Below are 27,323 nucleotides of genomic sequence, written 5' to 3'. Positions count from 1 at the left end.
CCTTTGCTCATTAGATAATCTACATATTCGAGGTATCAACCTGTTAAACCTCTTTTGACGACCTCCAACACATTGACATCTTTCCTTAAATAAGGAGACCAAAACTGCACATAGTATTTGAGATGTGATCTCAACATTACTTTTACATTTAATTCTTCTCATAATAAAGGATAACATTCCATCCACTTTCTTAATTGCTTGCTGTACTTGCTTAATAACATTTTGCAAATTATGCACATTCATCCATTTGCATCTTGAATTTCTGCAGGGATTCTCAATTTAATAAATCTTATGCTTTATATATTTTTCCTAACAAAGTAAATAATTTCAGATTTTCCCACATTATAACCACCTTCCAGATTATTGCCCATGTACACATTGTATTTATATCTATCTGCAAACTGCTATGTCCTCTTTACAACTTACCTTCTTATCTAACTTCATGTCTCCTGCAAAGTTAGTTACTTTCCCCTCACACCCCTCATCAAAGTTATTTTTCTAAAAGGCTAAAGCTCCTGCACAGAGCTCAACTGGATTCCATTCATTACATTATGCCAATCTGAAAAAGATCCATTTATGCAGACTCCTGTTTTCTGCCAGACAGCCAATCTTCTATCCATGCTGTGATGAAGCATGTAAGATTTATACATCAATAAATATAACTTTTCAAGTTTGAATTTCAAATATGTGGCTGTTGGTTGTTGTTGTGAAGAGTAAAGACAAAAATTAGGAATGAAACCTGATACAGATCTGAACAACATAGACTATAACGAGAAATAAGGGGAAATTATGTGAGATGTCAGTCAACATAATTTTCAAAATCAAGAGCAATTCATTACATTTTCCAAGAGCTCTAGACATCAAAGAGATGGCTAACAATAGCAATTATTGTTTGAGAACAGACTCGTTGTCTGCAAATCTCATCTCATTAATATGTAACCTAGTGGAGCTATTGACTGACGAATCCCTGGTTCTGAAGGATTCCATCCTGTATTCATCAGAGAAGTGACAAATTTGTGTTTGGGTGTTATTTGGCAGTAGTTGATGGCACACAACTGTACATGTGCACTAATCTGGAAATGTTCATATGCACAATTCCCAAACCCAGTACTGGGTCGGGGAGAGGGTGAGAATGCAAACACTTGAGAGTGAGAGTGATGCCCTTCCCCTCCTTCCTGCTCCCTGCTCTGACCCCAGTACCCTTTACCCCATTCATACAACCAACCACCTCCCCCACCCAATTCACAGCACCTTCTTCATAGCCACCACCCCATCCCCAATTCCCTGCTTCACAAGCACCATTCCTTCACAGCCTCATGCTGTTTAACCCTGAATGTGTTTATTTCCACATACGTGAATTTAAACAGTGCAAGGTGCACAAGTACTGGTGACAACAGACAGAGCCATGTTAATTTTCTGAAATAGATTTTGGAAATGTTCCATCAGATTGAAAATTAGCAAACCTATCCTCTGTTCAAGAAGGGAGGGTAGCAGAAACTATTAGCCTTGATAAAATCTTGATATTTGTTACAGACAAATATATTAACATTTGACAAATATATTAGACAAAAGTATTAGATTTGATCATTAATGAAGTTATAGGCGGACAATTAGAAAAGCTCCTGGGAAGTGGGAGGAGTCAGCATGGTTTTGTGAAACGGAAACCTTGTTTAACCAATTTATTAGCATTCTTTGAAGGTGTAATATATACTATGAATAAAGGGTAGTCCATAGGATGTCATAATTTTAGAGGCATTTGATAATATAAGGTTATTGTACAAAGTAGGAGTTCATAATGCAGGGAATAACATATTTGCATTACTCTGATTACAGCTGACAGCTTACCACTGGGCACACCAGATCTAACAATGAAATGTGGCCTAATAAATCAAATAATAACATATTAAATAATATCGTCATTCATTAAAGCGTAGTTACCTGAGACAGTTTCTTGAACAGAAGTTTGTTATACCAAGGATGAAAACACAATAAAAGCAAACTAAGCTGTCCAGATAGAGAACACAGAAAACTCTTAGACCACCCAACATAACAAAGTTTCAATGTATTCCTGAAACACCAACATTTTACAATAATTCAGTTCCAGAAAAATCGCTTTTCTGTATCACATCTTGAAGCTCAACTTTACCGATTCTCCACAGTTTCTGTCCAGTGAATGATGGGGTCTTCTTACATGAATACTCAAAACTGAGAGATTAGAATTTCTCAGCTTCTGATAACTGGCAGATCTTTTAAACCAAACATTCCTGATCTGGAGATTGTACAGACTATATTTTTTGATTGAACTATTCCCTCAACTGCTTTGAAGAAACATAGTTCAAGGAGACAGATTAAATTTGCTTCAGAGCTGTCCTAAAAGCTTTTAATCTCTGAGCTTTCCAACCCAAAGAGCAATCCTTGACTAATTCAAAGTGTAAACAGGCTACAAGCCTTCAATGTCTCCACCACATTGAGGAATGTCGCAGGAAGGTAAATGGCTTTCTCTGTTCTGCCAAGGTAAATGCCGCCATCTTATTTCTGCAACCTCACACTCACCATAACCCTGCTCCTGCATGTTCCTTGCATCAAGGGTCATGCTCTACCATTCTCAATATTGCATGTAACATCCAGCCTCAATCGATCTCACCTACACCAAAACCCCCACTTCACTCACCCTGCATAGCTTCTGAATATCTGACTCATTTCCTATCCCCCATCTGTACCCATATTAATAGTTGTGCCATCATAATAGGGCAGAAGGAGCAAAGACAGGTGGTAGGGTGACTGATATTCAGTTCCTCACCTTCTTTGAGGAGACAATCCTGAATTATGCCAAGTAATGAACTGGCAAGCCCAAGCCTGTGGACTAATATCAGAGTCTGCCCCTGACTTACCATGCCAGGAGACCCTGAACTGAAGACTATCTTCAGAGGACAACTCCGCTTAGACATTGAGACATGAGCGTTTGCTTGCAGCGCATGTGTGTGATTACCAGAGTATACGGTCGGCACATGGTACTGGTGTGAGATTGGCTTCACACTGTGCCATACAACAATATGCTCACCTCTTGACTGACAATTGCTGATAAGTACAACAGGCTGACTGGCTTTGTGCCTGTGTTAAATTGCAAGGTAGAACAGTGGTACTGTGAGCTTTTAAGGTGTGGCTGAGGGGGTAAAGCGCTGAAATGCAAGACAAGGCAGACATACTGTGAGAATCCAGCAAGGTGCAAAGTGAGTTAGTGCAGAGAAAGCAAGCCTTGTTCAATCCAGCTCACTCATGTGGGTGCCTGATTCTCTGCACAAGGTGCCTTTATATCAGCATTGCAATGAAAGGTGCTGGACCACTCCATTAATGTGCAGAAGTGTACTACAAGTGGATTTGAGATATTACTTGGAGGGTCTGATCTGCATAAAATGCCAACATCCATAAAAGTGGAAAAGTGGGGAGCACATGGCCACTGCCCATGTAGCATGCCCAAAGATATTGATGTCTCAGGATGGAGGTCTGGAAGAGCAAGAAGCAAGCTGGAGTCACCAGGAGGCTGTGCAGACATTCATGTTTAAAATATTCAATATTAAGTCTCTATCCAGCAGTAGGAGAATGGAAATCATTACACTAATGAAGTGAGATTAGGTAGTAATGAGGGTGATAATGAACATCTTGCCATTCACTAGAGAGAAGCTCACTTTCCCATTTGGGAGTTGGTTGTAAAATGTAACTTAGTCAGTTTCAAGACTTACTGGCTGAAGCACTCTAATCCAGGTAATAACGTGCACATTTTTTTTGCCATGAGCTGTTTTACTTCAAGGGTTGAAGGTCTTGAGCTGACTTCAATAACTGCTGAGAGAAAGTAAGCTACGTGAAAGAAGAAGTAGACTGCCAAGTGGGTCTGGTTAGGGTGAGAGGTCAGTAAGGCAATGGTTCTGAAGGGTTACATCTGGCTCTACTTACGTCACACACAAGCTTAGGCAGAGACAAAGAGCTCTATTCCCGCTTTCAAAGAGAGCAGATGTATTTCTACCAGCTCTCTATCTTACTAATCATTATGCCTGACCAATCCTGTAATGTTGTGTATACTCTTTCAGTAATGGTTTTAATGGTGATAATAAGACCTGGGTTGCTGAGGCACAATAATGTCACCAATGCTGGTCTAGAGAAATTCGATGAATTTGTGATGAAAATTCAGTCCTTCAGCGGATGGGGAGAGGCTCTGGACTGGGGGTATGGACCAGGTTGTGTCAGATGGAGTTTGGAGTGGTGGACTCAAATATTCTGAGGGGGATCAGGGTGAATGGTTGGGTAATGTCAATTTTATAGTTAACCAGGAGTTAGAGCAGGTTTTCATTTCTCTACCTACTCTGGCTGTCAATTAAAGTGAGTCAGTCAGAATCCTCCAGTCTGTAACTCTAACTCAGACTTCTATGGAGAGTTCCAGGCACTGGGAAATCACCCGTCAGAAGTTTCAATTTCCCAAACAATCATCAGAAAGTTTGTGCATCAGGACTTCTGCATGAACTCACACTCATTTGCAGGTTGCCTGGGTGTACATTTCTTAACATTTATGAATTTATGGGCCAGGAGCAGGTAGGTGGGAACTAGTTTAGTTTGGGATTATGTTTGGCAAGGACTGGTTGTTTCCAAAGGGTCTGTTTCCAAGCTGTATGACTCTATGACTCTATGGATTTTGCAATAGAAACACAAATGTTTGTGAAGCACTGAGGCATTTTATTGTGATACACTCCATGAAATTGGTAAAGGCATCAGAAATGCTAATCTAAGTGCCTAATTATATGTTTCATCATTGTTCTTTTTATCACACAAATCTTCTTGTAGTGTACAATTTTTGTTTCTGACTGACACCAGGTCTTTACGAGGTCCATCTGCAACAACAATGATTTGGCAGAGGTCTCCAGTAGCTATACTTCAAACCACCCTTTCTACTGATGATTGCTTCAGCATGGAGACATTTTGAGGGGTTGCTGCAAGGTAATTATTGATCATTGTGGTGCTGTGCTGATGAATGTGTTGTAGCTTGACACTGAGGAAAACAAAATACATTTTAATGTATAAAGGGCACCCCATGAACACAAAGTTGAACTGAGAAGTGCAATCAGTGATTTTCTGGACTCTGGGGACATCTAACTAATCTGTTGTTCATGTTGTATCCTGCTACAGTTGTCATTTAATGTTGCCACTGCACTTGCATTGGGTTAGCAGCTGCCAATGCCACTGCCAGCATATTTGGGACACCCACATAATTCAAGAGGATGCTAAATGCAGGTGTGTTGGAGCCTATCCCTTTCAGGCAAATAGTGGGCCAGCAGGGATTCTCAGGTATGGGGCACCACTTTGCCCCCTTTCGTGTCAATGGCTGTGATTGAAGTGGACAAAATCTCTACTACCAAAGTTCAATCATGTTAAACACTTGGTAAAAGTGACAGTTAGGCAATGTAGTTTACAACCCTTCCACTCCAGCCCTGTTGAATTTCTGATGCTATGGTATTGGACAAGTCAGAAAATATTACACATGCTCTCTTTGTTTTAACATTTATGTGGACTTTGAAGTTATGAGATAAAAATGTTGAAATAAAGAAACATAAAAGTAGGAGTAGGCCATTCAGCCCTTCAAGTTTGCTGTGCCATTCAATATGATCATGGCTGGACATCCATCTCAGTACATTGCTTCCAGCTTTCTCTCCATATCCTTGAACTAAAAATGTTGCATTTGGTGAGACTTTTCTGTTCCACTTATGGAGGTCAACACGAGTCCAGAATAGATTTTGGAAGGAAATTTTACATTCCCAGAAACATAATGGGGTGAAATAGTTGGAACATTCAAGGTTGAAGCTACCACTGTTCTGTTAACTTAAGTGGCAAGACACGATTAATGTACATTTCACTCTGCATTGGAATTCCCTCACTTTGGATGCAAATTTGATCTTGATGATTGAGACATTGGAATAATTGGCCAGTCTCAAAGAGAAATATGTAAATATTTTCTAATCAAACTGTTTAGATAAGTTATGAAGCACCTCGGGAGCAAATGGAACCTGAACCTGTGCCTCCTGGCACAAAGGAAAAGACACTACCACTGCACACAAAAGCCACAATCCTGCAATGCAAAGCTGCTACACTTAGGTTAATGTACTTGAGTTAATAAGAATTACAGTTGCTTTGAATTTAGCAGCATGTCCTTAAAAAGCTATTCATATATAAATGGAACAACAGTGGTACCATTTACTAATTTAAAAATTATCCTCCAGTAGCATGTCTAACAGTGTCATTAGACAGTAATACTATTTGTCTCCTCCTAAGCTTTTTTTTCTAATGTAATCAATAATTTATCTGTTCTCACCAGCTGGCCTCTTTGATGGAATTGAAAGTGAAGGGACCTAATGTGTCTTCCATTGGCAAGAATCAGTGTTCTCAAGTTAAGGAGGCTATAATACAATGGAGTCTTTATCACAGTTCACTCATTGAAGTAAAAACTAAATGGTTCTTGCTGGCTGATGACTCCTGGGGAAATACAAATCTCCATGTCAGTAAATTGTTATTCATTAGATGTGACTGCAAAAGAATTAAGAAACAAGAAGATGTTTAATCATGCTAAATAATGCACTCTTTTTAAACAAATTTCTGAAAATAATACCCTACCACAATAAAGATAACATATGCATAGAATGGAAAATGTGAAATCCAAAGTGGCATTTCATCTGCAATATCAAGGTCTATAAATTATAGTTATATTGACAAAGTATTAGAATTGAGTATATCATATAAAAAATAACTGTAAACAGATCACTGGAAGAAATAACTTTGAAACATTATGCTAACTCATATGCATTAAAATGGAATGTTTTAAAATACCAGCATAATCCATGCATGTTGCCAAAATGAATTATTTTATATTACCATACCCTTAATACTTTCACATTTCCCTGGATCTTGACTCATGTAATGGGATTTTCCGTTGAGTTGATATCACACCCTCTGTACAGAAGGTATTTTCAAGTAGTCAATCTCAGCCAATCATCAGCCAGCAAGAACTATTGTGTTTTTACTTCAATGAGTGAACTGTGATGAAGACTCCATACAGGGGAGAGAGCCTTGGGATAAGGATTTGAGAATGGGATGAGGAGGGATTTCTCTACTTGTATGGCAGTAAATCTTTGGAAGTTTCTATCCAAAAGGTTGTAGAGGTTCAGTGATGAGAACATTCAAAACTGATACAGGTCATGTTTCAGACTCTCGCCAAATCCAGGAATATGAGACCTGTGTGGGAATGAGAAGTTGAGGTACAAGATCACCCAAAACTGAACAATGGAGCAAGCTCAAGAAGCTGAATGGTCTAGAATGCACTCAAGAAGCTGAATGCACTCAAGATCTTTGTGTTTGTGTATAATCAAGAGCTGGATTTGATGCTGCTCTGCTGGCAAAGCATCTTGTAAAATCTATAAGGGAGCCATCACACTGCCTAAACCCACCATTCCCACCTGACTCAATGACTGTATGATATGAAAGTGTAGAGGGGTCAGTAAAGGCTTCAATTATCTTTGGTCTATTGAGAGTCTTATGCGACCAATTGATGGGCTTTGTTGCAAGATGATGCCCATATCATATGGGAAGCTGGCAACTATAGTTGTCTAGACTGGTTTCATGAAAGTTATGGTGGTGGAAGGGCCTGGAGGAGATTGGTGAAGTGGAGGTGTCCATCCAGTGCAGGTCCCCTGTGCCCATAGGAGATACTTCAACCCCTACAAGGTCAAGGTTCCTTCTTGACCCAGGTCACCAACACCCCTCACACCATGCCAACCCCTATCAGAGCTTGCTGGTGTTCATTGCTTTTATGGGAAATTGCTGACCTCAGATTGACTAGAATGTGTACTCCCTTAGAACATTACACATTAAAAGTGCATTATTGTCCCATTAAAGTGCTTTGAGGTGCCTTGAATTCATGAAAAGTGCTGGATTTATGAAATGTCTGTTCTGCAAGACATTTAACTGCAAGCAGTTAATTAGGCAGATGGTGTACCTGGATATGACGTGACTGGAAAGCACACTGCAGTTATTGATCTTAAACAGATATTACTGAAACAAGATGATTAATCATGGCAAATAATTCTGTGCTCTTATTAAACACATGTCTCAAGATATCACAATAAAGACAACCTATGCATGGAATAGAAAATGCTAACACCCCCAAAATGGCATTTCATCTGCAATATGAAGCTCCATAAATTCTAGTTATATTGACAATGTATTACAATGAGTATATCACTTAAATAAAAATATCTGTCAACAAATCACTGGAGGAAATAACCTTGTAACATTATACAAGCTCATATGCTTAAAATTGAAATGTTTTCAATTAGCAGCATGATCTATGCAAGTTGCCAAAGTCAATTATTTTGTATTACTTCCCCCATAATATTATCAGATTTCCCTACCCCATGACTCATGCTATAGGATTTTCTGCTGAATTGATATCACGCTCTCAGTGCAGGAGATACTTTCAAGTAGCCAATCTAACTCACCTTCCAGTGTTTCCTATTTTCTGGACGGTTTGTTGTTTACACTCTGCCTTCTGTAATGAAAAGAAATTGACATCCTACGCACTACCTTAAATAATCAATCCCTCCAGCAGTGAGGTAACATGGCAGCAATATGTATGAGTTATATGGTTTAGTGTAATAACTCACCAAGATGTTTCAAAAGAATCTTCCAAATCTACAGCTTCTGCCACCTGTAAGGATAAGTGCAGAAAGTGCCTAGGATTATCATCACAACCACTTGCCATTTCTCCTCCAAGTTACATACCGTCTTGACTTGAAAGTATGTTACTGTACCTTCAACATGACTGGGTCAAAGTCCTGGAAATCCCTCCCTAGTAATATGAGCTGTGGAATGCCTCTACCACAAGGGCTAGACTGGCTGAAGAAGATGGATCATTACCAGTATTCTCAAAAACAATTAAGGATATGCAATTCATGTTCATAAATGTTTCTTCAAGGATTAAATCTGTGTAATGATGTAAACGGTGGGTTTTTGTTGTAACTTTGGCTTTCTGGTTTTTGAGTTGGTTCCTATTGGGTTTTCTGTGTGCCTGAAATTAAAAATTAACTTGGATGCATTTTTGTAGCCATTTCTTTCAAAACAAGTTTGCAGCTTGGCTTTCAAATGAATGTGTTGTGTGCACCATTAATAGACTTTTTTAAATTTTATGGTACTCTTCTATCCAACAATATTGGCATGACACAAGTTTGTTAGAGGCTTCTAGAATTTGATTCTTTTTAACTTTAAGGGATATATTGATGGCTAAGGAATCTAAATTCCTTTTTAGATTCACTTTGAGTGAAGCAGTCCTGTCAACTCCATGGAATAGAACAGTTGTATATAACAGTGTTCCTAAAAAGGGAAGGGTATACAGTGAACTAAATTAAGTGTTAGTGTTAGCCCCAATCCCATTAAGTGTTGGAATGAAACCTTGAAGAGATTACTTAAAACTGAACACATTTAATCAAGTGTTCAATGCCTCCAGCATGGTGGAGTCCTGTAATTTGCATTTACGGTCTAAATGTTAAAGACATTACTGACTTAAAACTACCCTTCTGTAGCTCTACAGGTGGAACAGTGGCTCAGTGGTTAGCACTGCTGCCTCACAGCAACAGGGTCCCAGGTTCGATTCCTGCTTCGGGCGACTGTCTGTCTGGAGTTTGCACATTCTCACTGTGTCTGCGTGAGTTTCCTCTGTGTGCTCTGGTTTCCTCCCACAATCCAAAGACGTGCAGATTAGGTGAATTGGCATGCTAAATTGCCCATAGTGTTAGATGCATGAGTCAGAGGGTAACGGGACTGGATGGGTTACTCTTTGGAGGGTTGGTGTGGACTATTTGGGCCAAAGGGCCTGTTTCCACACTATAGGGAATCTAATCTAATCTAAGTATAGGGACTGTGGTATAAGTAATATGAGTGGCAAATTAGGAACTATTCCAGGGGAGTGTTTTGGTACTATATAATAGCTATTTTGTTTTTTTCAATTTATAAAGGATTTCTTTGGGATTAATGAGATTATACTCTGACTGCGTTAAAAATCTTTTCATTTTAATGTACCTATGTAGTTGGATTGATTCTCTTTCATCTTCTTTTGTTAATGAACTTCTGTTTTATCTGCAGCATTGCATGCTGATACATATGAGAGGCTAGTTTGTTAAAACCCAAACAAAAATCAAAATGTAATCTATCAAACCTGGGATCTGACTGGCGTAGTAATAACAATGAGCTGGAATCCTAGCAGCTGATCTTACATAGTCTGGCCTACATGTGACACCATACCCATGGTAATGTGATGGTTCTTAACTGCCCTCTGAAATGGCCCAGCAAGCCATATAGTTCAATGGAATGGACAACAAATGTTGGTTATACCAGTAATGCCAAGGCTAATATAATAGGCAGTTAAGAAGGTATTGTGATTCTACATTCAGTATTGAACTACAGTGGTTCAAGTAGATATCTTCTTAAGAGCAATTACAGACAGACAATAAATACTCAGACCAGTGATTGATACTTCAAGCCCCTGGAGTAAATAAAGACAGAATTTAAAAAGTAAATGATTGGGTTTAAATGACGAATTAATTCATAGATATAAACAGGTGGGACCGGTGTGCAGAAAGGGCTGTAAGACTAAGTAAATAAGCCCTTAATAAGTATCTTGCTTTCTATTTCACAGACTGAATTAGCTCAGCATGACAACCCACATATCATGAAACAACAAATAAAAATACTGGCCATTTCAGCAACATTTATAGCTCATGTTTGTGTTGCGAACAGAACTTTTATATTTCTTTTACTGACTTGATTGGTGTTGTATGGATGAGATGTGAGTCTTTGTTTATCTTCCATGTGCATTGATTAACTACAGAAGCAATTCTATGTAAATATTAAAATAAAATGATATTTATTTCACATCAACTTGCTCCAGATTTAAAATGTGATGTCTCACACTCATTCCCTCAACCACGCTCACATAAACAAAGATTGGTTTCAGATAAAAGCAGAAAACTGTTACAACGTGTAGTTCTAACTCAGTTTCTAAGTTACAGCCACAATTTTACCTGAGGCAGGCCTAGTACCTTGAATGTAATGAACGCCTTGAACATGGAGAAGACGTTTTGTAAAGTGAAGTATTCTCAGCAAGTATTAAGAGTTTTTGTACTCACACTCTTGGGAAGTTTGTTTAGGTGAACTTGAAATTAGAACAAATTGTGGCAGTCTTTTTATCTTTGGAGTCTCTCACTTACAGAAGTTGTTATTAATTCCTTTGGCTGCTTGAATTACTTATAACTAGTTTGATAGCAGTGGTGGAACTCAGTCTGCTATTTGCTGATTTTAAAAGCAGACAACAGGATTCCATCATTCAATTTTTACAAGTTTAAACTATTTTTTCAAAACTGCTGGATGGTAATGTTAATTACACATCTTCTGATGTAGATTATGTTCTCTGAGTATTGCAGACACTTATTTCTGAATGACCCATTCAATCAGGATATTGATTGGTTTCACAGAAGAGCATTGAATCACAACAGTCTGGAAGCTTCTTTTATGTTTATCTATCTTTAAATAAATGTGTAAATTCCCCAGATGTCTTTCAAAATCCATATTTAATTAGGTATTTTCTTGAGGCTTACATCTATCTAGCTCAAATACCAAAGACCAAATGATTATCAACAGCCATTTTATATGCCTGCGTCTAATTTTAAAATCATTGCGTGAAAGTTCATAATAAACTTTGACATGACCTATAGATTAATTCTTTTTAAATTCAAAATGTATTTTCAAGCTTGGGATATTCTAAGGGGAAATCTTCCTCTTTTGTCATGCAGTGTAAGATTATAAACCTGTCCCACAAATGTCACTTACAATTTCCATACAAGTTACGAACCAAGGAAATTGGAAGTTGCCTCACTATATGGGCAATCTAAATGTAAATTCATACTTAATATTTACACACTTTACTACAAATTGCATTGTCGTGGAATCTGTAAAACAAATTCATTTCCAATAGCTTTAGCTAGATATGAAAGGTAGAATTAAAATACTGAAAACATTAATTCAAAATTTCAAAGTATCAATGCAATATTAACTGACAAATTCAGAGTTTAAGTTTATGATTGTGGGAACATTCTAGCATTATAAAATTAATTTCCATTAACTTGCATGAATCTTTTTTTAAAAAGTGAGTACATGCAAATTTAGCATTTCAATGTGTGTACTTAGGTTCTGCAAGTAACTTGCAGGAGAAGGTAGCCATGACACACATGGCCAAGTTAATGCAACTGGCCATTATGCAAAATCTGAATTGGTGATTATTAAAGTGTTAACAATGTTCTCAGAATTGTTGGAAATGTGACTGATTTTGAAAGTGTCAGCAGAGGTTTTACAGGCCAAGTTTTTTGCACAGTACTTTGTCATGAATGTTTTGCAAAGGTATTAATTTCTCAACATTGTTTTAATACATTGCACAACAATTACTACTATCAATCTGTAAACTTTTTAATACACGTCTGTGCATGCCAATAGATATTGTTACTGGGAAGAGAGAATTACAACAATGCTCCTGTCTGTTAAAGTGTTAATGTATGAGAAATGTAATATGGAAATGAACTGGTTTTCACTCCAATCAAGATTAAACTTAATGTATAAATACTGAAAAGGCAGATAATGTAGATGAGGGTAGTTTTATTTGACTGACAGAATGTGTAAAGCACAAAATGAATCAGTTACACACATATCCGTTCAAAATGCAACAATAAATGACCATGTTAAATAGTGGAGTGTGCAATTGGATAAGAACACTGAAAGAACTGTGAATGTTGGACATCAGAAACAAAAACAGAAATTGCTCAAAAAGGTCAGCAGCATCTGTGGGGATTCTGATTTCTGTCGGCAGATGCTGCCAGACTTGCTGGGTTTTTTCAGCAATTTCTGTTTTCACTGCATTGCATATGAATACAATCACAGTTTGAATGTTAATAATGTACAGAGCAGGTGAACTTCATATTTTTGTTTTCTGGAAGAATATTCAAATAACATAGCTATTGTCAATGCAATGGGCCATCAATGCTGGTCTATGTGTGAATTCTTTTGTGATTGAAGCTCTCTGGAATTGAGAAAGTTACATCATTCAACTTGGTCTTATAGCAAAAAAGACAAAATCTAAAATGGCTCTTACCAAAGTCACAAGTTACATTTTATATGACTATGACAAAGATAATCTTTCTCTTCTTGTCCTTCTTGAAGTGTCTCCAGGTCTTGATTCAGTTGATCACATTGTCCTCTTCCAATGCTTCTCCACTCTCATCTGTCTGGATTCTTCTAGTTCCAGGCTTATCCATCTTAATCTACATAGAGTACCATTTTCAAGGGTTGCTCTTTCTGCTCTCACATCATTACTTTTGGTATTCCTTATACATCTATCCGTGGACCCCTCCTATTTCTCAACCACTTGCTTCTTGGTAACACAACCTGAAAGCAGAATGTTAGATCTCACACGTGGGCTGATGATGAGCCAGCTGTACATCACTAACACATCTCTTGATTCCTCCACTGTCACAAAATTATCAAATTGCTTCTTGAATATTCAGTACTGGGTCAGCCGAAATTTTCTCCACTTAAGTACTGGATAAACTGAAGCTGCTATCTCCGATCACTGCTCGAATCACAATTTCCTATCTCCCTACTCCATTCCCTCCTGCTGTAAACTGTCTGAAACTAAATCATGTCATTCATAGTATCATAGTTGACTGTGCAATGAACATCTGACCAGGTAACCTTTGTAATAGCAATATTACCTCTTCCTCAGCTTATTTGCTATTGAAACAATCACCCATTCCTGTGTTAAGAACATAAAATATAGGAGCAGGAGTAGGCCATCTGGCCCTTTGAATCTGCTCTACCATTTAATAAGATCATGGCTGATCTTTTTATGGCCTCAGTCCACTTATCCACCAACTCACCATAACCCTTAATTCCTTTAATATTGAAAAATCTATCTATCTTTGAGTTAAAAACATTCAAAGAAGTAGCCTCACCATTTCACTGGGCAGAAAATTCCACAGATTCACAAACTTTTGGGTGAAGAAGTTCCTCCTTAACTAGTCCTAAATCTGCTCCCCCTTTTTTGATGCTATGCCCCCTAGTTCTAGTTTCATCTGCCAGTGGAAACAACCCCCCTGTTTCTATCTTTTCCATTCCCTTCATAATTTTATATATTTTTATCAGACTCCCCCCTCATTCTTCAAAATTCCAATGAGTATAGTCCAAGTTGACTCAATCTCTCCTCATAAACCAACCATCTCAATTTCAGAATCAACCCATTGAACCTTCTCTGCACCCAGTCCAAGGCCAGTACATTCTCAAGTGAGGAGACCAAAACTGTACACAGTACTGCAGGAGTGGTCTCACCAGCACCCGATACAGCTGCAGCATAACTTCCAAGTTTTAAAATGCTATCCCTGTAGCAATGAAAGACCATTTCCATTTGCCTTCTGAATTATCTGCTGCACCTGCAAACCAACTTTTTGTGATTATTGCACAAGGATACCCAGGCCCCTCTGCAGAGCAGTATGCTGCAACTTTTCACCATTTAAATGATAACCCATTTTGCCATTATCTTTCCAACAGACCCATGGCTGCCCTCTGACATTCTGCCCTCTCTAAACTTCACTTTATCTGACGAAGGAACAGCACTCTGAAAGCTTGTGATTTCAAATAAACTTGTTGGACTATAACCTGGTGTCATGTGACTTCTGACTTTGTCCACCCCAGTCCAACACCAGACATGGCTACCATTAACACCACAAACTGCCGGCTCAAAATGGAGAGGATCTCCAAGAAGATTGCGCATACCGACCCAGAGATTAAGTTTCTGCAGAGATGCAAGAAAGCAGAAAAGATCCTGAAAGGACTACAGATCACAAACCTACTCAAATTGACCAACAACACAGATTACACTGTCAGACTCTGCTGTCACACTTCTCACACATTCCTCAACCATCTCGTACACCAGCTCCACAGCCGACACCGCAACCTTGAAATCACGATAAAATCCATATTCTCAGTTTGCGCTCAGGTCACAGCAGACCAGCTATGTGACACTGCCAAACTGACAAGGCAATGGAACTACACTACCTATATGCACACCAAGAACAGGAAACGTGAGAAACTTGGCCTCCCCTTTTACCACTGTTGAAACCAATACACCACAGGCCCATCCACAACTTACCTGACCGTACCTTTAACCAGACGAAATCAAAGTTCTCACCTGAGGACTCAATTTCTACTCCACTACCAAAATCGACCCCACTGGTCTTGCGGCAGACACAAAAAAATTCATCAGGCAAATGAGGCTCTGGGAATTCCTCCACAACCCCAAGATGTCAGCATTGAGCCCTACGAGACAATGAACCAGAACAGTCGACATAGATATCCACAGTGCAGTGATCAAAGAAGAAAAAACTTCACCTGGTGAAAGAGTAACGTGACCAAAGCTTGTGATTTCAAATAAACCTGTTGGACTATAACCTGGTGTCTTATGACTTCTGACTTTGTCCATCCCAGTCCAACACTGGCACCTCCACATCACCTCTCTAACCCTGATCACATCCAAAACTCTGCTATCCCTGTCCTCAATTGCACCAAATCCTATTCAGTTTACTGTTTCGATGTTCACTATCCAAAATTGGCTCCAGTTGAAGCAATGCTTCTACTTTAAAATTCTCATTCTTGATTTCAAATCTGACCATGACCTCACTCGTCCCGACACCTTTATTCTGCTCCTGAACCCTTATGCAAATACAGCCTCAAATATGCTTAATATGATTGCCCCACTTCAATTATTCAGGATCTAAGCTCCAGAATTCCTTTCATAAAACTCTCCATCTCTCTACCTTCATTCTTCCTCAAAAACTCTCCTTAAAACGCATCTCTTTGACAAAGTGTTAGATCGTCTGTCCTAAAAATATCTCATGTGGTTCAGCGTCTAAGTTTTCTGTGAAATGTTCCTGTGGAGGTCCTGGGGACATTTGATTATGTGAAAGGTGCTACAGAAATCCAAATTGTTGTTGTATCTATTTTGTAGCACCAATGTTCTTCCTACTTTTGAAATCAAAATTCATCCAGCGATATTTAGCAGTGAATCATTGCTTACTCAATTACAGCAACATTGCAGGATTGTTGATGGACAATGGCATAATCACTTTTTTGTTGTTAAGTGGAATGTTATTTGATTACTAAAGCTATGGCTTTCCCCAGGGCATTTGGCTGGTTAATGTTCTAAATAGACTGGAAAAAAGATTTATTGCCTTAACCCATTGTTGAATTCTGATGAATTCAATCTGCATTTAGTTGATGCTTTTAACACAGAGAAAGGCTCTGTATGATTTTGAGTTGTGCTATCACAACTATAATGTCACCCATCCCAGTTTGAAGCACCAGGAATCTGCTCAAGCAATGACCTTCAAAAAATTACATCACCATATCGGGCTACTGACAGTTACATTTCCAACAGATTATTGTAAATAGATCCCTTTCTAAGCCACAGTTTAAAATTCATGAAGACAGGAAACTGTATACTATGACAAGCAACATTAATTTCTATATTAATTTCCTTGTGGCTGGTGCAATATGACAAGGTATAATCACACTGTGCCACAAAAAGTCTCAGGAATTCTCCCTAGCTCCTGTACATATTGAACTACGTGGCAAGACAAATTAATCTAACAATATGGGCACACAATGGAAAATATTTGAGGTATTACACTGGATAACATTTCTTTTTATATTGATATGATATTCTGTAAGAAGTACAATACACGTATTATCATGCGTATACTAACTGAACAAATGTTTGTAATAAGAATAGTAAAAGTCAACCATTTTTGAAATTGTGTTTCTTTTGAAAATAGATTTTAAAAAACTTTAGAGAAAGACAAACAGAAAGTTAAATATTAAATATGAATGGTCAATATCATAAAAGAAAGCAAAATGGCTTTGTCATTCTGAGTTCCTGATTATTTGACTAAAGAAACTTCCAAAAAAGTTTTTCAATAAACAGAGTGAATGGTATTGCTTAATACACAGCTACCTAATGAAAAATAATGCTTTATAATGAAGCATCTTCAGTTCAATTTTCCTAAAAATGGCCTCAGTGGCCAATAGAGATTTGCCTTAGCCTTCTTATCAATTCATTCCTGCTCCATTGGCATTGTTAGCAAGGCCAGTCTTTATTGCACATCACTATTTATTCTTGGGTCCAAGGTGATGCATGACCTGCCTTCCTGAACTGTTGTAATCCATTTGTTGCAACGACACCACAATGCTGTTAGGAAGGGAGTTTCAGGATTTTGATCCCGGTATAGTGAAGGAATCGCAATACAATTTCAAGCCAGAATTGGTGGGTGGCTTGAAGAGGAGCTAGCAGATGATGATGATGCTCCATCTGCTCCCAGGAGGACCAGTTTCACCACAGAGCACACCAGAATGGCCTCCTTCTTTAGAGACCGCAATTTCCCTTCCCACGTGGTCAAAGATGCTCTCCAACGCATCTCGTCCACATATCACACCTCCGCCTTCAGACCCCACCCCTCCAACGTAACAAAGACAGAAACCCTGGTGCTCACCTTCCACCCTACCAACCTTTGCATAAACCAAATCATCTGCTGACATTTCCGCCACCTCCAAATGGACCCCACCACCAGGGATATATTTCCCTCCCCACCCCTTTCTGCCTTCCGCAAAGACCGTTCCCTCCGTGACTACCTGGTCAGGTCCACGCCCCCCCAACAACCCACCCTCCCGTCCTGGCACCTTCCCCTGCCACCGCAGGAACTGTAAAACCTGCACTCACACCTCCTCCCTCACCTCCATCCAAGGCCCTAAAGGAGCCTTCCACATCCATCAAGATTTTACCTGCACATCCACCAATATCATTTATTGTATCCGTTGCTCCCGATGTGGTCTCCTCTACATTGGGGAGACTGGACGCCTCCTAACAGAGTGCTTTAGGGAACATCTCTGGGACACCCGCACCAATCAACCACACTTTTTAACTCCCCCCTCCCACTCAGCCGAGGATATGGAGGTCCTGGGCCTCCTTCACCACCTCTCCCTCACCGCCCGACGCCTGGATGAAGAACGCCTCATCTTCTGCCTGGGAACACTTCAACCTCAGGGCATCAATATGGACTTCACCAGTTTCTTCATTTCCCCTTCCCCCACCTCACCCCAGTTCCAAACTTCCAGCTCAGCACCATCCCCATGACCTGTCCTATCAGCCTATCTTCTCTTCCACCTATCCACTCCATCCTCCTCTCTGACCTATCACCTTCATCCCACCCCCATCCACCCATTGTACTCTTTGCTACCTTCCCCTACCCTCCTCCCTGACCTATCACCTTCATCCCCACTCCCATTCACCTATTGTACTCTATGCTACTTTCTCCCCACTCCCACCCTCCTCTCATTTATCTCTCCACCCTTCAGGCACTCTGCCTGTATTCCTGATGAAGGGCTTTTTGCCCAAAACATTGATTTTCCTGCTCCTCGGATGCTGCCTGAACTGCTGTGCTTTTCCAGCACTACTCTACCCCATTTCAATATATCCCTGGTCCTTCAAGTTGGTGGAGGCCATAGGATTGCACGGTGCTGTCAATGGAGCCTTGTTGAGTTACAGCAATGCATTTTGAACATGATGCACACTACTGCTACTGTGCATTATTGTTGAAGCAAGTTCATGTTAAAGATAATGACTCAGCTCTGTTGCTTTGGTTGGGATCGAGATTCTTGAGATTTATTGGAGCTGCTCTCATTTGGCAAGTGGTGAGCATTACATCACACTTTTCAATTATGTCTTTTTATTGAGGGACAGGTTTTAGGGAGACAGAAGATGAGCTGCTGTGGCATTTATGTGGCTGGTCCCAATAGGTTTTTGCTCAATGGTAACTCCAGAATGATGATATTGATGAGGGATTCAGTGATGTCAGTAAAATTAACTGTCAGTAAAATTAAATGTCATGAGGCAATGGTGAGATTGTATTTTTTTGGAGATGGTCATTACCTGGTAATTGTCTCATTGCATATCAACCCAAACCTGAATGTTATCCAAATCTTGCTGCCTGTGGGCACAAACTATTTCAATATCTGAAAGCATTATTGATGTTATTGAAAATTTTGTTATCATTAGCGAACATCTTCAATGCTGGCCTTATGGTAATTATGCAATTGAAGATGAATGGGCCTAGGTTCCATCCTAAGAAATTCCTGCAGTGGTGTTTTTGAGGGTTGAGATAATTCTCTTGCAGCAACCACCCTTTATGTTGTATAGGACTGTAACCAGTGAGAGTTTTTTCGCCTCAGTTTCCATTGATTTCAGTTTTTCCAGGGCTTTTTGATGCAATGTTCAGCTGCCTTGATATCAAAGATAGTCAATCTTACCTCACTCCTGGAATTTAGCTCATGTTTGAAGCAAGGCTGTAAAGAGATCAGGAGCAAAACGGCTTTGGCATAATCCAAGCTGAGGATGTATGGGAATATTTTTACTATGCAAGTTTCCTTTAATAGCACTTTCAATGATACATTCTATTACTTAGCTGATTTTTTAAAAAATTACTTGTGGAACATGTGTTTTGCTGGCTGGTCCAACCTAATTTTCCTTGAGCTGCCTTTTTGAACCATTGCAGTCTGCATGCTGTAGATAGACCCACAATACTGTCAGGGACCCAATGACACTGGAAGAAAGGCAATATATTTCCAAGTCATGATGGTGGATAGCTTAGAGGGAACTTAAAGGCAGTGGTGTTCTCATACAACTATTCTCTACTAAGAATAGACAGATGATGACATAATTGGCCAGGTTGGATTTGTCCTGCTTTTTGTAGACAGGACATTGCAGGGCATTTTTTTCATTTTTTCAGGTAAATGTTTGTAATTGTACTGGAACATCTTGTCTAAGAGTAAAGTTAGTTTTGAAACTCAAGCTTTCAATGTTACAGCTACAATGTCATCAGTGCCCAAAACCTTTGCAGTATCCTGTACCTGGAGCCATTTCTTGATTTAGTGTGGCATGAATTGAATTGACTGATAACTGTCATCTATGCTGGGGACCTTAGGAGCAGTCTGAGATGGATATTGCATTTGGTACGTCTACTTGAAGACTGTTGCAAATGCTTCAGCCTTGTCTTTTTCACTGGTACTGGGCTCCCCCATCATTAAGGATGAGGATATTTGTGGAGCCTCCTCTGTTCCTGTGCCATTCATGACTGGATGTGGCAAGACTACAGAGCATTGATCTGATCTTATCTCTGTCTTTTGCATGCTGTTTTTGCCAATTAGCATATGTATAGTCCTGTGTTGTAGCTGCACCATGTTCGCTCCACAGTTTTATAATTGCATGGTGCTGCTCTTAATTTCCCTGTCTTGCATTCCTCATTGATGCAAAATGGGTTTGCAGGCTTTGTGGTAAAGATAAGCCTTTAAAATTACCATCGATCAAAACAGCAATGGCGAAATGAAAATGCAATGTTTATAACAAGAGTGTGAAATGATTCATGTTCTTTGCATTTTATTGATGTTTGGATATAAAAGTATTAGTGTTCCAGGTGAGGAAAGACTGGAAATATCAAAGATATCAGCACAGGATTAAGAGATATCTAACAATACTGTGCCTGGTTGCTTCAATAAATTTCTGATGTTTAAGCATTACATGGCAATTGTTCAAATTAAAGGTATCTGGCAAACCAGAAATGAACGTGTGATTGAATAGAATTTGTAGAAAGAGTAATTCAGATTCATTCATATCACAGAGAGGCAAATGAAATAAGAGTTTGACAAAGAAGAGAATCTGACTTTAATCTGATTCTCTGTCAACCTTCAAAACCAAAAGCCCAAAAGCCTTTCATTTTTTAACAAAAACTAACCCTTTTTGGCGGTAAGGGCAGTTCTTTACCATCTGAAAGTCACATTCTAGTCTTACTGATATAGGGTTAATGTTTGGGATGGTGCCTGCAATTGAGAATAAGTTATAAGAGTTCAGATTTTAGCTCATCTTCCTTGAACAGAGCTGGAGGGAAATGAGAACAGAATAGATTATGCTACCGAAAAGTACTGTTTTCTCTCAATTGGAGAGATATGAAGGTTTCATAATGTAATTCACCAACACACAATGTGAGCGACAATAGGCTGAGAAAGTAGAGAAACCAATTTTATGACCAGTCACATTACTTCTCTATCTCTGACCCAACAAGGAGGAAAAGAAACATTTCAATTCAGCACAATCTGATCTGTTGAAGCAGCAGGACTAAGGCCAGCATTATTATCAAGTAATGATAAAAATCTTTGTCAGGCAGACGTGGCAGAGAAAATAAAAATAACACCTCATAGATAACTGTAAACCAGTTTTGAATGATTTTCCTAGCCGATACAAAATCACACATAAAATGGGATATTTATTTCAGTTCATTCATGCGATCAATGTTATCAAAGTCATAAGCAAAAGTAAAATTATGATAAATATTCCCTACTCTAGTCAGCTTCATTTATAAAATAATTTATCACATCACCTTACTGGCCAAGTTATCTTCAGTATTTATTTGAGCAAAAGTAAATCTTTTGGGAAGATCTTGTGGTGTATTGTGGAATATCCATTTCTCTGAGCTTTAAGCTCTGGGTTTGAGTCTCACACATAGTCTCAATGGTCAAAGCAAGGATATGCATTCCTGATGAAGGGCTTTTGCCCGAAACGTCAATATTCCTGCCCTTTGGATGCTGCCTGACCTGCTGTGCTTTTCCAGCACCATTCTAATCTTGACGATGTGCGTAACATAATCAAATAAGTTGATTGTCAACCTTCAAAGTCTTCTAATACACCTGAATAGCAGATAGGAATAGGGATGGAAATTCCTTGTCAGCTATGTAATGGAAAGGACATTGGAGCCCCTACCATCACTATACATAGCTTCAGACTACAAATAGGCACGTTGCCACAATAACTAAACTCTTATCCTGAGTTAAGTGTAGGATACCATCTTCAAATCTCCTTGATTTAATGGTACATGTTCTTTCTCCTGCTACTTCCTCCCAATATCATTTCCCAACTTTCCTGAAGGTATTTTAGAACACTGTTTTATATGGCTCAGAGGTAATGCCTTACTAAAATGGCCCTCCTCCATAGAATCCCTAGAGTGTGGAAGCTGGCCATAGACCCCATTGAGTGCACACCGACCCTTTGAACAGGATCCCACCCAGATCATATCCCCCTATTTCCCACTTCTAATCCACCTAATCTGCACATCTCTGCAACTGTGGGAGGAGCCTGAACACCCAGAGAAAACCCAACCAGACACAGAATGAATGTACAAACTCAACATCAACAGTTGCCCAAGGTTGGGTCCGAACCACTAAGCTAACCACTGAGCCACTATGCCTGAGTAGGTTTTACTGGAAAGCCTTGTCAAGATTATTTCCCATGGGAAATCAATCTTACCCTTATTTAACATTCCCTAAGCACATAGCAAGGGTCACTAGCTTGACTTCAAAATAGAATAAAAAATAATTTCATTTGGATCTTAAGTTATTTGAAGCTGTTTCATAGACAGTGACGTACTTTTGAAGTGCAATTCCTTTTTTATTTTTAGGATGAACCAATTTACTTACAGAATAGTTCAACAAACAACATTGACATAACTGATGAGGTATCTTTTTTTGCTGGTTTTGTTTGAGAGGCAAATCTGAGCATGACGCCAGAATAAATTCCCACAAAAGCAAAAGACCAGGAATGCTGAAAATCTACATTGAAGCAGAAAATTCTCTGAACATTGCACTGATCTGGCAGCACCTGTAAAGAGAAAACCTGTATTAAGGACTGGGATGTTGCATTTCCATAAAGTGTGTCACTTGCTTGTTGAAAAGGTGGTGAAACACCAGGCCTGTTTTTTTTGTGCCCTTCCACAAATCCCTTCATTCAGGCAGTTTAGAGGTCAGCGTTGGATCTTTTTTTCTGGAACCTACCACCCAGAAGTGAAAATTCCAACCAACAAGAGCTGCCAGCCAAAACCACCAAAACTTGAAAGGATTCAGAAAAGATTTACAAGGATGTTGCCAGGGTTGGAGGATTTGAGCTATAGAGAGAGGCTGAACAGGCTGGGACTGTTTTCCCTGGAGCGCCGGAGGCTGAGGGGTGACCTTATAGAGGGGTATGGATAGACAAAGTCTTTTCCCTGGGATCGGGGAGTCCAGAACTAGAGGGCATAGGTTTAGGGTGAGAGGGGAAAGATATAAAAGAGACCTAAGGGGCAACTTTTTCACGCAGAGGGTGGTATGTGTATGGAATGAGCTGCCAGAGGATGTGGTGGAGGTTGGTACAATTGCAACATTTAAGAGGCATTTGGATGGATATATGAATAGGAAGGGTTTGGAGGGATATGGGCCGGGTGCTGGCAGGTGGGACTGGATTGGGTTGGGATATCTGGTCGGCGTGGACAGGTTAGACCGAAGGGTCTATTTCCATGCTGTACATCTCTATGACTCTATGACTGTGCGAAATGCATTTTGGATGGGGTGGGTTTTAGACTTAGAGTGAAGGTGGCAGGGATGTCATAAACAAGGGGAGGGCACAGCTCTGATTGGCCACATCTGCCCGATGTCCAATTCCTCAATCATGCACAAATAAATGTAGATTGAGAGTCCGCCGTCGTCCCCCACTCAACTGACAGCCTGCCCACAGTAATGTAAGATTCTGCTGGGGCCGGGTCTTTCTCATTCCAGCAAAGAACTGAGATAATTGGTAGCACAGGTAGGAATACACATTTAATGAATAATAGTTGGTCAGCAATTGACCACTGAGGGCTTCAGTTGGCTCTGGGACAGGAAGGTTGAAGTTGAATCTTCCAAACCAGAATTTAGTTCAGGCAAAGGTAGGAAGGGGTCAGGGTTCAGGACCTACCACCACCCACCTAATTAAAGTTAAAAATCACACAACACCAGGTTATACTCCAACAAGTTTATTTGGAAGCACTAGCTTTTGGAGCGCTGCTCCTTCATCAGGTAGTGCTCCACAGTTCCTGATAAAGCATCAGCGCTCTAAAAGCTAGTGCTTCCAAATAAACTTGTTGGCTATAACCTGGTGTTGTGTGATTTTTAACTGTGCACTCCAGTCCAACACCAGCTCCTCCACATCATGACCACCTAATTAAGTTATCTTTCCATCCCCAGATCCACTGTCTCCAAGGCTGGACAATCCTGCTTAATATTTCAGGTTGATGATTTTTTGTCACAACTCAGAATACACCCAAAACTTTAATTTTTGAGAGAATAAATTCCTGTTTTTTTTTCTCCAAATTGTGTATATATAATTTGAATGCCACCTAATCAATATATCAAAAGCCAGTCTGTCCTTGGGTAGCAGGCTATTCCATAGATTCACCAAAAAAAATGATGTTATATGAAAAATGTAGGATACCTTATGAAAAAAACTACTAGTGCTGTATAATCAACTTCATCATAGCAATGGTCTCCAGAAATCATTAATTGAAAGCAAATCAATCAACCAACCAGCCAGCATTAGGAGATAGAAATTTCTCTCATACTTCTTGTCAGTTACCAAGTTAACACTGAAGGGACATCTTCAGTATTGACTTAAACTGACCCAGCAGTCAAAATATATTTTTCTAAATGACTTTTCCTGCCATTATACTCTGGAGGTCGGGAAACCCATCCTCAACACTCATAGCTAATATCAGGATATCTTTGTAAACTTTACCAGCTTTATGCATGTGATCTAATTTTAATTTGTTAAATGTATGTAAAATAATACGCATAAGTCTCTCAAGAAAATATGGTGCACAAAATGAATATTGGTTAATAGCTATGTCACTGATGTTATCCTAAAAATATTGAAAGGCAGACTCCTCACTTCAATGGGCAACATTTCAATGGTTGGAATATTACAGCGCGGAAGGAGTCCATTCTGACCATTCTGTTTGTGCAGGTTCTTTGAAAGAACTCTTTAATTAGTCCCACTCCACAACTCTTCCATCACAGCCTGTCAAATATTTATTCCAAAATCTTGTTAATAATCTATCTCAGTGAGTTACTGCAGCTGACTACCAGTTGTGAATGTGCATCACCAGAGGTCAGTTTGATTTTGTACAATGAGTAAAGCTTTACCACCAAATATAAACAGCCACAATTCGTATTTATATAAAAGCTTGAATGTAATAAAAAAACATGGAAGACAATTCACAGGGACAAAACTTAAAAAAAAAGACTGTAGCCCACTTAAGGAGATATCAAATCAGATGATCAAACAGATACTTTTAAGAAGGAGAGAGAGGAGAGAGGTATAAGCAAGGAATGGAGGAACAACTGAAGGCACAAACACCCAGGGTGGAACAGTGGGAATCACAGATCAGCAAACAAAAACAGAATTAAATGAGCAGAGATAGGTTTGAGGCTAGAGGAAGTTATTGAGATAAGAAAGCATGAAACAGTGGAATGGTTTGAAAACATGCAAGGGAATTTTAAAATTGAAATGTTGTTTCACCAGGAGTCAATATTTATGCCTCAATTTACATTTAAAAATTCTGGTCATTATAGTATTGCTGTTCAAATGAGCTTAATATTGGTATATTGGCTGTTTCTTATGCTGAAACAATAATTACACCTCAAATGTACTTCTTTGGCTACACAGTGCTTTGGGATGTCTGTGTTGATATATGAATGCAGCTTTTTTTTTCCTTACATTATAAGCCTATCATCTCTGAACTTTAAGTGGCTAAAATGCTAATCTGCTATTCCACAACACATTCGCTCTAAGATAATGGGAAACCTCTGAAAACGTTACAGCGAGACTGGCACCCTATGGTTAAATTAACTTCTTATCCATTTCAACCAGCTGGGTGCTAAACTAAACAAATAATATAACAGCTATGAAGTTCGATGCTAAGATGGGGAGGATGCATCACATTCAAGACAACTTGCATCTATACAACAACTTTAACATAGTGAAATGTCCCAAGGCACTTCACAGAGTAATCATAAAACACATCATTACACTTAGCCACATAAAGCAAAATTAGGTCAGATGACCAAAAGTTTGGTCAAAGAAGAATGTTTTACGAATTTCTTGAAGGAGGAAAGTAATGTTGAGAGGTGGACAGATTTAGAGAGAGAATTCCAGAACTTGGAACTGGATAATTGAAGCCTTCAATGGGAGGCAATTAAAATGCAGGACCTACAAGAGACCAGAATCTCGTAAGTACCAGAGATCTCAGAAGGTTATTGGTCTCAGAGAGATTACAGACATAAGGGGGAGAAAGACCATGGAGGAAGTTTGGAAACAGTCAAGGAATTTTAAAACCAAAACATTGTTTTACCAGGACATGACTCAGGTCAGCCAACCTAAGAATGACAGGTGAATGAGACTGTCTGTGAGTTAAGACATGGCCAGCAGTAGGTTGGAGTTTTAATTTCCGTAGTTCTTATCTACAGTAGTAACTTTGAGTTGGAAAACCGAACTCCAACATGCAGGCGCCTAGTATTCTTTTGGGAAGGAAATCTGCAAGACACTCCGCTGTATCAAAATGCTGCAAATGTCTGAAACTGGATGGACCATGCATCATTGCCTCAGATACTGGAAACAACAACGGCAAACCCAGCTCTGTTACCTGGTAAAGTTTTTCATACTAGTGCAGGAATTGATTAAGTATTTACACATGGTGATATGGCTGCAAACATCTCTGCCTAAGTCTACACTAGTTCCAAACATCTGCAGAACCTCTACCACATGACTAATGACATTATAGTTATATTACAGTATGTTTTAGAGACTTTTCTATATATCCATAAGATCAATCAATACACAAAGCTCGTCCACTCTCTACAAGGCACAAGTCAGGAATGTGATGGAAGATTCCAGCTCCAACATACAATAAGCTTAACACCATTGATTACACACCTGCTTAATTAGTACACCATTCATCACCGTAAACATTTACTGTTTCACCACTACGTACTGCGGCAGCAGTATGCACCATCTGCACGACGTACTGCAGCAACTCGCCAAGGCTTCATTGGCATCATCTTTAAATGCACAGCCTCCACCATCAAGAAGAACAGGGCTGAGAATAGATGCATGGCAACAGCACCACCTGAAAAATCACCTCCAAACTTCATGCCATATTGAAATATATTGCCATTCCCATGGTGTCACGAAGTCAAAATTCTAGAATCCTCCTTCTTACAAGCTCTATGGGTGTACCTGCACCACATGAACT

This window comes from Chiloscyllium plagiosum, unplaced genomic scaffold (genome assembly GCF_037043375.1).
Source record: "Chiloscyllium plagiosum isolate Xiang-an unplaced genomic scaffold, Cpla_swu_hap1 HiC_scaffold_2, whole genome shotgun sequence".
Taxonomy (NCBI): Eukaryota; Metazoa; Chordata; class Chondrichthyes; order Orectolobiformes; family Hemiscylliidae; genus Chiloscyllium; species Chiloscyllium plagiosum.
Note: the sequence above shows the minus strand (reverse complement) of the source record.